General features: G+C 43.8%; 2 non-coding genes across 2 annotated transcripts; one reads left to right on the top strand and one right to left on the bottom strand.

The window, feature by feature from the left end:
- Window positions 1-3,307: 3,307 nt before the first annotated feature.
- LOC120252258 lies at window positions 3,308-3,412 on the bottom strand. The gene has a single exon (XR_005533803.1). It is a non-coding gene; the product is annotated as a small nucleolar RNA R71 (small nucleolar RNA).
- A 7,951-nt stretch (window positions 3,413-11,363) lies between these two features.
- Window positions 11,364-11,470, top strand: LOC120252174. The gene has a single exon (XR_005533718.1). It is a non-coding gene; the product is annotated as a small nucleolar RNA R71 (small nucleolar RNA).
- Window positions 11,471-13,951: the final 2,481 nt, after the last annotated feature.

Genomic DNA, 13,951 nt, shown 5'->3' with positions numbered 1-13,951 from the left:
TGATAAGTGCTTGTGTGTTAAGAATGCGAAGTATTCTTTCCATATGATGATCATAACTTTTATTAGGTTTAAGCACTAATATATATGTTTTTGTGTTATTTTGCGCATGTAGGGTTATGAAGCTAAGTATTAAGAAAAGAAGCCAAAAGTAGATTGTGAACGCACTATTTGGTGAAATCTTGGAAGGAAAAACATGAAGACACAAGTGGGCTCTAAGATATGTGAATGTGTGCCAACCTCTATGTATTCAAGTCATTACAATGAGTTGGAGGGGCACAACGACAGTTACATTTGCGTATCGCGACTTGTGGAAATTCCCCATGCCCATACCCATGCCGGCCAAAAATCAGGTTTTCAGAGAATCCACACGGACGTGTGGAAATTCCCCATGCCCATGTGGAGAATCCATAGGGGCGTGTGGATGCCCAATTCTAGTTCTATTTAAGCCACGATTTGGCCCGATTTTGGGAGAAACTTTTCACTCTTCTCTCCAACATCTCTCCATCTTTTGAGAGGACATTGGCTAGGGTTTAGAGAGAGTTTTTGCAAGTATTTGGAGTTATCCTATGGATTCGAACACCGCGCTTCTCTTGAAAGAAGGTTGTTGGGGGAACTTTCATTGGAACCGATCCGGTGAGGTGTGCCCTAGGCCGGATAAGGGGACCTTTGGAGAAGAAGAGGCTACTCCACAAAACCATCGACACGAACACCGAGGGGGTTTTCCTATGGATTACTTGTTTATTTTTTATTTCATTATTCATTGTATCTTTCTCCATTGAGATCTAAACCCCTAGTGGGTAATTGGATTTTGTAAACCCTGGGATGTTAATGGTTTTTTTAACCTTTTATTATACCTTCCTTAATTGATGCTTTTAATTGAGTTTCAATCTTGAATGCATTTTGAATGATTTCTCCCTTAGAGTGACACTAGGGTTGAGAGTTCATCTTGGTAACTTTTATGGATGGGTGACACGCCACGAGTGTTAGACAAATTTAGATTGGAGAGGGTTAAGAAGGTGAGTCGAGAGGTAGCAGAGCGTCCCCTTTCCCTTCCGGTGTGGTTTATCCTACCTCTAATTCCTAGAGTTCTTTGCGGTTACAATAGAGTGAAGAACTAAAGGATGAACTCCTCTAGGGCTTAGTTCCGTAAGCAACATAGTGAAGCGTTGAAGTGACTTTAGTATCTGGTGCTTAATTGTGACTAGGGGTCTCACGCCTGGACCAAAGGGTTAAATCTACACATAGGAATAGGGTTTATCACTTGGAATCCCTAGAACTCCATGCAACTTTGCATAGTGTGAGGTGTTGAGACTAAGCGATTTCTCCGCCGGCAGTTATTGTTCACAGCTGGCCGAAAATCAGGATTCCAGAGAATCCACACGGGTGTGTGGAAATTCCACATGCCCGTGTGAGGAATCCATAGGCTCATGTGGATACCTGATTCAAACCCTATTTAAGCCGTGATTCAGACGATTTTGGGGCCATTTTTCATCATTGTGTTCGACTTTTCTCCATCTTTTAGGAAGCCGTTAGCTAGGGTTTAGAGAGGCTTTTGGCAAGTCCTCGGAGTGGTCCTACGGATTTAATACCGTGCTTCTCTTGGAAAAAGGTTATTGGGGGAGCTTTCAACAGCATTAATCTTGAGGGGGTTTTCCTATATATTACTTGTTTTTACTTTCGATTTGATTATTAATTGTATCTTGCTCCATGGAGAGCTAAAACCTCTAGTAGGTACTTGGATTTTGTAAACCATAGAATGTTTTTGTTTTATTGACCTTTTATTATGCTTTCCTTAATTGATGTCTCTAATTGAGTTCTAATCTTGAATGCTTATTGAATGATTTCTACCTTAGAGTGACACTAGGGTTGAGAGACCATCTTGGTAACCTTTGTAGATGAGTGACACACCATGAGGGTTAGACAAAGCAAGTTTGGAGAGGGTCGACATGGTGAGTCGTGAGGTAGAAGAGCGTCCCTTTCCCTTCCGATGTGATTTATCCTACCTCCACATTCCAAGAATTCTTGGTGGTCATAGTAGAGTGAATTCTAAGGGATGAACTCCGATGGGCCTAGTTGCGTGAGCAACACAGTAAAGCATTGAAGTGACTTTGGTACCTTGGGGCTTAATTGTGACTAGGGATCTTTTGGCTGGACCAAAGGGTTAGATCTACACATAGGAATAGGGTTTATCACCTAGAATCCCTAGAGTGTCTTGCAACTTTACACAGTGTGAGGTGTTGAGATTGTTTGATTTCTCTGCCAGATTATAGTGTAGAGTTAGTCACAGTTGACCTTAGGTTTAGGGCCGTCTATTCAAGGATGTCCATGACTCATTAAGCATCAATTAGGAGACATAATAGTTGGTCTTGCACTTGAAACATTAGTCCTAGGGAAGCATTGTCCGAGTACCCCACTTCTATTGATTGTCTTTTCTCTCACTTATTTGTGCCTCTCGTTCCTGTTTCTTTTATTTCTATTTACATTATATTTCATCAACATAATCATTATTCATCTTCATTTGGTTTAGTAGCAATCTTAGTATTTTTATTGCCAACTCCCTGTGGATACGACACCCCACTCACCTGGGATTTATTACTTCGACAAACCTATGCACTTGTGGGTAACAAATAAGGGGTGTTGTCATGTTTTTGGTGCCGTTACCGGGGAGTAGGTGTTTAGAGATACTTTCCACTTTGTTATCTTAGTTATTCGTCATTCATTCTATTCCATATTTTCTTATTTTATCATCATTCTGATGTTCTTTTTTTTTCGTGTAGCTCCAGGTGATGACCCGAGGGAACCCCTCGACAATTGTTGAAGGAGATCCTGAACTTGAATGTACACTCATAATAAAGGGAAAAGAACCTGTGCAAAAACTGTCAAATCTTGCTTAGGTTGAAGGTGAAGGGTCAGAAAACATGGCAGAATAGAATGTGCAATAGAGAACGCATTCTCATTATGCCAGACCCTTAGTTTTGGGCACACAATCTAGCATTGTGCGTCCCCCAATTATAGCTCAAAATTTTGAGCTAAAGCTAGCATTCATCCAGATGATACAGCAGTCGACACAATTTAATGGTTTGGCCAATGAGAATCCAAAAAACCACATAGAGAACTTTTTGGTGGTGTGTGACATGCTCCAGATCATTGGAGTTATGGATGATGCTTTCATATTAAGGGCCTTCGCATTTTCCTTGAAAGGAGAGCAAAGCAGCGGCTACACTCATTACCTAGAACATCAATCACTACATGGAAGGAGATGGTGGAAGCTTTTCTTGCCCAATATTTCCCTCACAGAAAATCAATAAAGCATGGGAATGAGATTTCTTCCTTCGTGCAAATGTAATTGGTCTCTATTTGAGACATGGGAAAGGTTCAAGGAACTCCTAAGAAAATGTCCTCAACATGGGTTTCTAACAAGGTCCCCTTGCGTATATCCCGCAAGTACACGGGTTTGTCGAAGTAATAATCCCGGATGAGCGGGTATCGAATCCACAGGGAGTAGGGAATAAAAACTCTTAATTCGCTTCTTAGCTATGTGAAAGATCAATAGTGCTAAGTGTGACAATGATTCAATTCTCAAAGGTAAAAGCAACAAGTAAGAGGGCACGAGTAAAGGAGAAGGTAAGGCAATCGATAAAGATGGGGTACTCGGATAATGCTCCGCCTAGGACGATCGCTTCAAGTGCAAGAACCCTCTATTATGCTTCCTAATCAATGCAATAGTGAGTCGTGGAAATCCTTCATTACATAGTCCCAAATCTAAGGTCAACTATGCCTAACTCCATACATGTCCCGGAGGAGAAATTGAACAATCTCAACACCTCGCACTCGCATAGAGTTGCAATGAGCTCTAGGGATTCCAAGTGATAAATCTCTTCCTAATTATAGAACTAACCCTTTGGTCCAGGTGGAAGGTCCCTAACCATGATTAAGCCCTAGATACTAAGATCATCTCAATGCTTCACTCCGTTGCACTTGCAACTAAGCCCCAGCGGAGGGTCATCCCTTAGACCATTCACTCTATTATGGCCGCAAAGAACTCAAGGAACGGAGGTAGAATCTATCACGTCGGAGGGGAAAGGGGACGCTCTTGTACCTCTCGACTCACCCTCTCAACCCTCTCCAACCTAGCTTTGTCTAACACTCATGGTGTGTCACTCACTCACAATGTTACCAACAAGAACTCTCAACCCTAGTGTCACTTTGGGGGAAATGTTCCTACAATCAAGCATTCAAGGTTGGAACTCACAATAAACATCAATTAATTGAAAGAATAATAAAGAGATTCAATGAAACGAATACATCGTTGGGTTCACAAATACCCAAGTGCCCACTAGGGTTTAGCTCTCCATGGAGCTAAGTGCAATCAAAGAAATAGAATGTAAAAACAATGAATCCATAGAAAAACCCACTCGATGGTCGTGTCGATGGTCTTGTGGAGAGTCCTCTACTCGTCAACCAAAAATTCCCTCGTCCAGTATAGGATACGCCTCCACGGAAACTCCCATACCAACCTTCTTCCTAAGGAATGACGATGTCGGAGTCGTAGAACCTCACCAAAACCCTTGCCAATACCCCTCAAACCATAGCCGAAGCCCTCTCTCAAGTTGGGGAAAAGATGGAGAAGAGAATGATGAAATCGGGGCTGAATCGACTTTAAATAAGGCTGGAATCGGGCAACTACACGGGCGTGGGCGGTACACGCGCCCGTGCGGAATTTCCACACGCCCGTGTGGATTCTCTGTTTCTCTGATTTCTCGGCTGGCTGTGAACAGTGCTGATACAGTAATTGCTATAGTGTTGCTACAGTGCTCTGCTACAGCTTCGACCTGAATAACTTCCCAATTTCATACTTTCATCGGGGTAACGCAAACGGGCACACGTTCACGTCGTGAATCACTTACTTCTTCAATGATATATATGTTGGTGAGGTTCTTGTTCTTGTATGCATAAGACGGAATGCTCGAGTGTGCCTATCTTTGTGCCCCTCCAAATGGATGTACTCACTCGAATGCAAGGAGGTTGGCACACACTCTAGCATCTCACACATGTCCTATGTCTTCGCGTTTGAACCTTAGCAAGATCTCCTCCAAAATCGGTGCATTGTGATCCACATTGGCTTCTTTCCTTCATACTCGTCCTCACAACCCTACCTGCACGAAAGTAACATAAAAACACACATATTAATGTAAAAATCTAAAGAAAAGTAATGTTCAACATAAGGAATGAACGCTTCGCATTCATATCGCACAAGCACTTATCACCCTCCAAATGGATGTGCCAACTAGAATACGAGGAGGTTGGCACACACTCTAGCATCTCACACCCGACATATGTCCTCGCATTTGAACCTTAGCAAGATTTCCTCCAAAATCAGTGCATTGTGTTCCACATTGGCTTCTTTCCTTCATAATCGGCCTCACAACCCCACCTGCACAAAAGTAACATAAAAACACACATATTAGTGTAAAAACCCGAGAAAAAGTAATGCTCAACATAAGGAATGAATGCTTCGCATTCATATCGCAAAAACACTTATCAAACTCCACCACACTTAAGCTTTTGCTTGTACTCAAGCAAAAATTAAACATTCTGTGCCTCAATGAAGAAAATATTGAAAGTGCTTGGCCTTAGGTTCACCAAAGTATACAAAGAGAGCATTCTACAAGTAAGGAAAATTTCAACACTAAATATGAAAGATCAAAGCTCTAGCTAAAAACTTGAATAAAAAAGGACAACAAACCCGAAATCGTGTACGTGTGTGAACTCACTCAAAATCAACCCAAGGTATACTCCTCAAGTTCTAAGTACAAGGGACTTATTTATCTACAAAAGTGACAACACTTTCAAAGATGGTAGTAGCTTCACACATCCTCTAAGGTAGCCCTTTCCAAAGCGGCCGCTAAGGTGGCTTTCACACTTTCGAGGTGGTAGCTCTTTCTACCGGAGTGGTAGCTTTCACTCATCCTATGAGATAGCTCTTTCTCTCATTAGCGCATAGCTAGTATCCGACTTATGAGAGTAGCTTTATACTACATAGGTGGTAGCTCTTTCCACCCAACAAGCACAAATAAACAATAAAACTATTTTGTTTCTTTTTCTTTGCATTTTTTTCCAGAACTTAACATAAGAAACAACTATAACTAGTCCCTTTGACATCAAACTTGAGTTTCCAAAAGAGTTTAAAGAGTGAGTAGTGCACTGAGTGCAATTCGAGCAAAAATTCCTAGACATTCAAGCAAAACTAGAGCATGAAAATATTCAATGTTAAAAATTCTCCTAAACTCAAGAATATAATCAATGCAACTAGGGTGAACCGCCATTGGCTATGTGAGCATATATCAATCAAGAACAATAGAAAAGATGTGTGCACGATGAAACTCCCCCACACTTAAGTTGTACATTGTCCCCAATGTACACATGCAAGCTCACTCATAATGTATATCAATGAAGAATATATGTGGGAGAAGCAATCAAAACAATACTCCCCTGACTCCTATTGTTGCGTTTGATGAAGCAAAATCCTTGGGAGTAATGTTCCGACGGGTTGTGAAGCTGACACGGCCAAGTGCCGAAGCACCTTGGCCGTGCCCATGACTAAGTCTCAATTCCCATGTTGACAAGACCATCTACACACATTCACGAGGGGGTTCAGTGAAGCTCAATAAAAACAAAATATCTCGAGTATATATAAAAGATAGACAATGAATACAACCCGAGATGCAAAATGAAAATAAACTCATAAGGAGAATCCTTTCTGAGTGAACAAGTCGAAAACTAAAATGCATAAAAGGAAAATAAAGTAAAGTCAAGTGTCGGTGTCGCCCTCGGGCTCCGGTGCTGCTGCTCGTGGTGCTAAATCGAAGGGTGCTGGCGGAAGTGGTGAGGGAGATGCCGGAGGAGGTGGTGGGGGAACTAGTGGCCCAGCCCATCAGTAGCCGCTGGATCATGTCGAAGCGGTCTAATATCTCATCATACTGCACTGCCTGGGTAGCTCGGAGCTCTGCTATCTCGGTCCGAATCTCACCCACATCGCTCTCGATCCTCTCAATACGGTCAAAAGCTCGAGGACCCTGTGCTGCGAGGGGTTTGGGAATCTGTCGGGAACCCTCCGCTCCTGGCGGTCTCTGGGGTAGCTGTAGCAATAATATAGACCCATGGCCCACATCTTCGTACCAACCCCATCATCCTGATCGTCTCAAACGCAAGAGGGGTAGGCACAAATATCCTCTCAGCACCATGTAAAGCATCCCCCAAACCCATTCCCAAAATGAGCCTTGTGATGTAAGGGCCAGCAAATAATAAACCCACTCTAGAAGACTGACCCTGGTACTTTAGAATATCTGCTAATATGCACCCCAAGTGAATCGGTACATTGCGGGCAATGGAGTCTAAAAAGAGCAAATCCTGCCTGGTCAGAGCAGTTGTTTTATCAGGTCGACCTAACACAGACCTACTGATAACTGCGTGCAAATACCTGTAGCTCAACTGGGATAGGCTAGTGGCCTTCGACATCCCCGGTTCATACTCCCCATGGCCACACACAATCCTATACACATGATGTCAAGTTACTGATACTGGAAAATTCTGCAGGCAACTGTCCATACTCCATTGTACCTGTATATGCGACATCGTACAGGCCCATCTGAATCAAAAACTCAGTGACGCTCATGGAAAATGGATGTTCGAATACCCACAACTGTATCGCCTCCGTAGTGTCAAATCTCCCATGCATCAGATGAAACTCAAAAGACGCTAAAACCACAAGCGTCAATGCGCGGTAAGCTGGCTCACTGATCATCAGTAGTCTCCTCCAGCTTCCTACTGGTAGCATCTCATCAATCTCATCAGCTAGCTCATCACCCCGCTGAATATCTCTTAGCACTTGCAAATCCACAAAACAAGTCTGACCAAAACCAAGTGCTGAAAGTTTGTCAAATCGAGTCTGATGCTCGGGATTTGAGAAATCCATGTGTATTGGTTTGGATGGGGTGACTCTGAGACGGTTAACTTCATTCTTCCTCACTCGAGGTGCCATATCTGGAGTAAAAAAAGAGGAAAACGATCAAAGAAGCTCAAAAATAGTATACTGCAGAATTCCACATGGGCTTGTGGAAATCACCCACGCCCGTGTGGACCTGCAGGGCGTGAAAAACCCGCATGGGTGCACAACAATTCTCAAGAATTCAACTTAAAACCGCGTCTAGACGCTTTCTAAACATGCACCATGCATTTTTAAATGAAAATTCATGCTCATGAAGATATTTAATCCACGAAAAACAAGAGTTGGCGAAGAAAAAAGGTTTCCGATGAAATAGATGCAAAAACTCTGAAAATCGGCACGATATGCGACGAAAAATCCTCCAAAACAACGGTGATCGGTCGAGAAGATAATCAGAAGTAGTTTTCAGGTGACTGGAGATGAGGAATGAGACGGTTCATAAGGTTTTCAAGGAAAAAATCGCGTCTCTTGGAATTCTATGCATTCACACGGGCGTGTGGAAATTGCCTACGCCCGTGGGCCCCATTACAAGAGAGCCACAGTAGCGCACGCACGGCCCTGTGCGCTCTCGGGAAAACACCCCTTCGACTCTGACAGCTCTCGCACGGGCGTGTGGAAAATACCCACGGCCATGCACCCGATCCACAGGGGCAGCCGCACGCCCATGTGGCTTCCCTGGACATCCGAGAAAAATGCCAAGTGTTTTACACGCCCGTGCGGAAATTCCGCACGGGCGTGGACATTCACATGCCCAACTCACAGGGGTAGCCGCACGCCCCTGTGTTTTCTCGGGGTGTAGAGAAGTCCTTTGCAGAGTTTCTCACGGGCGTGTGGAAATTACCCACTCCCGTGTGTGGTTCACAAGGTTGCCCAAAAGGGCAAGTCCACGCCCCTGTGTGCTCTCGGGATAATCTGCCCAACTCTGCAGGAATTCACACGCCCATGCGGAAATTACCCACGGGCGTGTGACAGTCGCATGGTCATTCACAGGGGCAGCCGCACACCCCTATGCCCTCTCTGGGTGAGCTCGCAATACAAATCCATGGGCGAGCGGAAATTCCACACGCCGGTGCGTCTTCACTGGATACCTTGGAAAAACCTGCAGGCTCTATAAAAGTTTCTTAACATGTTTACACACTCAGAGCCTGCCCTAGTATGCGAGTTTTACCTGGGAAAAACATGGAATAAAGCTCAAACGGCATAACTTCTCCAATTCCACATAAAAACACATGATTAATATTCAAAGTTCACAAGGAAATCTCAACACAAGCATCTAAAAATCAAGACACCAACACTTAACAATTTATTCATGCAAAACACTACATTATTCAACTAAGAAAAATAGTAACCACTTGGGTTGCCTCCCTAGAAGCGCTTGTTTAACGTCACTAACCTTGACGTACTTTGTCTTACCTCACGGGGGTTAATAGATGAAGGTTGCCCTCTTACCCATGGCTTTAAAGCATGATGTGCACAATCTCTTGAAAGTAGAGGGTGTATTATCGTGCTTGGGACCACTTAGCAATGACTCATCCAACTCCTTCCATTCACATACGTCTCCAACATCCTTGGAGTGTTTCCGGTGGTGTCTCCTAGCCTTCTTCATTTTCTGGAGCACCTTCTTCAGGATCCCCGGGGTAGATGGTATTTCTTCCGTCGCACCAAGCATCATTACTTCTTCATAATCCTCCTCTTGGTCGAACAAACCCTCGTATGGGTCCGGATTGAATATTTCCTGCATGTATTCATCAACAATCTCATCAGTAGTGTCTAGAAAGTATAAAGTATCATCAAAATCAAGGGAATGCCGCATGGCTTCAGCAAGGCAGTATGTGAGCTTGTCATGTCCAACTCTTAGTGTGAGCTCTTTGCCGTCCATGTCAATCAATGCTTTGGAAGTCTGCAAGAACGGTCTCCCACGTATCAAGGGTACATCCGCATCCTCATCGACATCTAGCACTACAAAGTCAACCGAAAAAATGTACTTGTCCACCTTGACAAGAACGTCTTCAATGATGCCTCTCGGATGTCGCACTGTTCGGTCCGCTAGTTGCAAGGTCATCCGAGTAGGCCTACGCTCGCCCAAGCCTAGCTTTTGAAAGAAAGTGTATGGCATGACGTTGATACTAGCCCCTGAGTCTGCCAATGCTATTTCCTCACCTAAATTGCCAATATTACACGGAATGATGAAGCTTCACGGGTCTTTCTTCTTGTTCGGCATGTTCTTTTGCAATACCGCAGAGCATGAAGCATCTAAAATCACTGAAGCACTTTTCTCCAACTTCCTCTTGTTAGTCAACAAATCTTTCAAGAACTTCGTATACTTAGGCATTTGGGCCAATGCCTCAACAAAAGGAATATTGATGTGGAGTTGCTTGAACAAACTCAGGAACTTCTTGTACTGTGGGGGTGCCACCTCTTACTCTCCCTTGGTCATTTTTCAATCTAGAGGGATAAGGGATTCTTGGCTTGAAATGTGGGGGTGCCACCTCTTTCTCTTTGCTTGTTCCCTCTTCTACCTCTATAACCTCGGGTGCGTGTTCTTGTGGCTTCTCACTCGGAAGCCTACCTTTAACCTCACGACCACTTCTCAAAGTGATCGCCTTCACGTGCTCTCTAGGGTTGGTCTCTTTATTGCTCGGCAAGCTTCCATGTGGCGTTTTGGAGAGAGACTTCGCAATTTTCCCCACCTGATTTTCAAGGTTATGCAAAGAGGCGGTGTGGTTGCGAAGTATAGTCTTGAGTGATTCAAACCTTGTATTTGCAGATTGCACAAATCTAGCCAAGTGCTTCTCTAAGTCAGTCCTTCCGGGTTTCCAAACCTGAGACTCTGTTTTCCACCTGAGGGGCTTGTTGTTGTTGGAAACCTAGTGGCCCCATGGCCTTTTGTGGACCCTGATTACTCCATGAGAAATTGGGATGATTCTTCCAACCCGAATTGTAGGTATTGCTATATGGGTTTCCTTGAGGTCTCATGCCATTACCTACAAAATCAACGTTCTCCACCGAAGAACCATCACCAATAGAGATTGGGCAATCGGAGGGAGAATGTCCTCCACCACACCCGTTGCAATTAGTCACGGCCGCCACTCTATTTGAAGTTAGAAGATCTAACTTCTTACTCAAATTTTCCACTTGAGCTGCCAATGAAGTTACTGCATCTATTTCATGGAGATTGGCAACCTTTTTCTTCTCCCTAGCATTCCATTGGTAGCTGTTTAACCCCATTTATTCAATTAACTGACGGGCCTCATCTGGGGTCTTGCTACCTAAGGTACCTCTTGCTACCGCATCCAAAAGTTGCCTTGTACTCAGATTCAAACCATTATAAAAAGTCTGAACAATCATCCACTTCCAGAATCCGTGTTGTGGGCACTTTCTCAGGAGCTCCTTGAACATTTCCCATGTCTCGAATAGAGACTCCAATTCCAACTGAACAAAGGATGAGATCTCATTCCTAAGCTTTGCATATTTTTCGGGAGGGAAATAACAGGCAAGAAAAGCTTCTACCATCTCCTCCCATGTGGTGATCGATGCTCTAGGTAATGAGTGTAGCCACTGTTTTGCTATCCCCTTTAGGGAAAATGGGAAGGCTCTCAACTTGATGGCATCATCCATCACTCCGTTTATCTTGAGCATATCACACACCTCAAGAAAACTCTCTATATGACTGTTTGGATCCTCATCGGCCAAACCGTTGAACTGTGCGGATTGCTATAACATGTGGATGAATGCCAGTTTCAACTCAAAGTTCTGAGCTGTAATCGGGGGACACACAATACTTGATTGTGTCCCCAACACTGAAGGTCTGGCATAATCGGATAATGTTCACTGTTGCTCATTCTGTTATGCCATGTTTTCAGATCCTTCCACTTCCAAATCAGCTAAATTAGACTGTTCTTGCACAGGCTTTTTCCATTTTCTTCTAAGTGTACGTTCAAGCTCAGGATCTCCTTCAATCAATATTGAGGGATTACCTCGGGTCATAACCTGGACCTACAATCAAAAAGAAAGAAAAAGAAATCAGAACGATGATAGAATAAGAAGATATGAAATAGAATGTATGGTGAAATAGCGAAGAAAACAAAGTGCAAAGTATCTCTAATCGCCGACTCCACGGCAATGGCGCCAAAAACTTGACAAGGTCACCTTCCTTATATCCCGCAAGTGCACGGGTTTGTCGAAGTAATAATCCCGGATGAGCAGGTATCGAATCCACAGGGAGTAGGGAATAAAAACACTTAATTCGCTTTTTAGCTATGTGAAAGATCAATAGTGATAAGTGTGACAATGATTCAATTCTCAAAGGTAAAAGCACCAAGTAAGAGGGCACGAGTAAAGGAGAAGGTAAGGCAATCGATAAAGATGGGGTACTCGGATAATGCTCCGCCTCGGATGATCGCTTCAAGTGCAAGAATCCTCTATTATGCTTCCTAATCAATGCAATAGTGAGTCGTGGAAATCCTTCATTACATAGTCCCAAATCTAAGGTGAACTATGCCTAACTCCATACATGTCCCGGAGGAGAAATCGAACAATCTCAACACCTCGCACTCGCATAGAGTTGCAATGAGCTCTAGGGATTCCAAGTGATAAATCTCTTCCTAATTATAGACCTAACCCTTTGGTCCAGGTGGAAGGTCCCTAATAACGATTAAGCCCTAGATACTAAGATCAACTCAACGCTTCACTCCGTTGCACTCGCAACTAAGCCCCAGCGGAGGGTCATCCCTTAGAACATTCACTCTGTTATGGCCGCAAAGAACTCGAGGAACGAAGGTAGAATCTATCACGTCAGAGGGGAAAGGGGACGCTCCTGTACCTCTCAACTCACCCTCTCAACCCTCTCCAACCTAGCTTTGTCTAACACTCATGGTGTGTCACTCACTCACAAGGTTACCAACAAGAACTCTCAACCCTAGTGTCACTTTGGGGGAAATGTTCATACAATCAAGCATTGAAGGTTGGAACTCATAATAAACATCAATTAATTGAAAGCATAATAAAGAGATTCAATAAAACGAATACATCCTAGGGTTCACAAATACCCAAGTACCCACTAGGGGTTTAGCTCTCCATGGAGCTAAGTGCAATCAAAAAAATAGAATGTAAATGCAATGAAAAAATCCATAGAAAAACCCCTCTCGATGGTCGTGTCGATGGTCTTGTGGAGAGTCCTCTACTCGTCGTCCAAGGATTCCCTCGTCCGGTATATGATACGCCTCGACGGAAGCTTCCCTACCAACCTTCTTCCTAAGGAATGAAGCTGTCGGAGCCATAGAACCTCTCCAAAACCCTAGCCAATACCCCTGAAAACCCTAGCCGAAGCCCTCTCTCAAGTTGGGGAAAAGATGGAGAAGAGAATGCTGAAATCAGGGCTGAATCTGCTTTAAATAAAGCTGGAATCGGGCGACTTCATGGGCCTATGGATTTTTCACACGCCCATGTGGAATTTCCACACGGGTGTGGATAATTTCCACATCCCCATGTGGATTCTCTGAATTCCTATTTTCTCGGCCGTCTGTGAACAGTGCTGTTACAGTATTCACGAATAGCTTCCCGAATCCATACTTTCACCGGGGTAACGCAAATGGGCACACGTACACGTCATGGATCACTTGCTTCTTCAATGATAGACAAGTTGGTGGAGCTCTTCTTCTATGTACATAAGTTGGAATGCTCGAGTGTGACTGCCCTTGTGCCCCTCCAAATGGATGGGCCAACTAGAATACGAGGAGGTTGGCACACACTCTAGCATCTCACACCCGACCTATGTCTTCGCGTTTGAACCTTAGCAAGGTTTCCTCCAAAATCGGTGCATTGTGTTCTACATTGGCTTCATTCCTTCATAATCATCCTCACAACCCCACCTACACGAAAGTAACATAAAAACACACATATTAGTGTAAAAACTTGAGAGAAGTAATGCTCAACATAAGGAATGAA

Source organism: Dioscorea cayenensis, chromosome 20 (genome assembly GCF_009730915.1).
Source record: "Dioscorea cayenensis subsp. rotundata cultivar TDr96_F1 chromosome 20, TDr96_F1_v2_PseudoChromosome.rev07_lg8_w22 25.fasta, whole genome shotgun sequence".
Classification (NCBI taxonomy): Eukaryota; Viridiplantae; Streptophyta; class Magnoliopsida; order Dioscoreales; family Dioscoreaceae; genus Dioscorea; species Dioscorea cayenensis.
The sequence above is the reverse complement of the archived record's forward strand: the minus strand, read 5'-3'. Positions and strand labels throughout refer to the sequence as shown.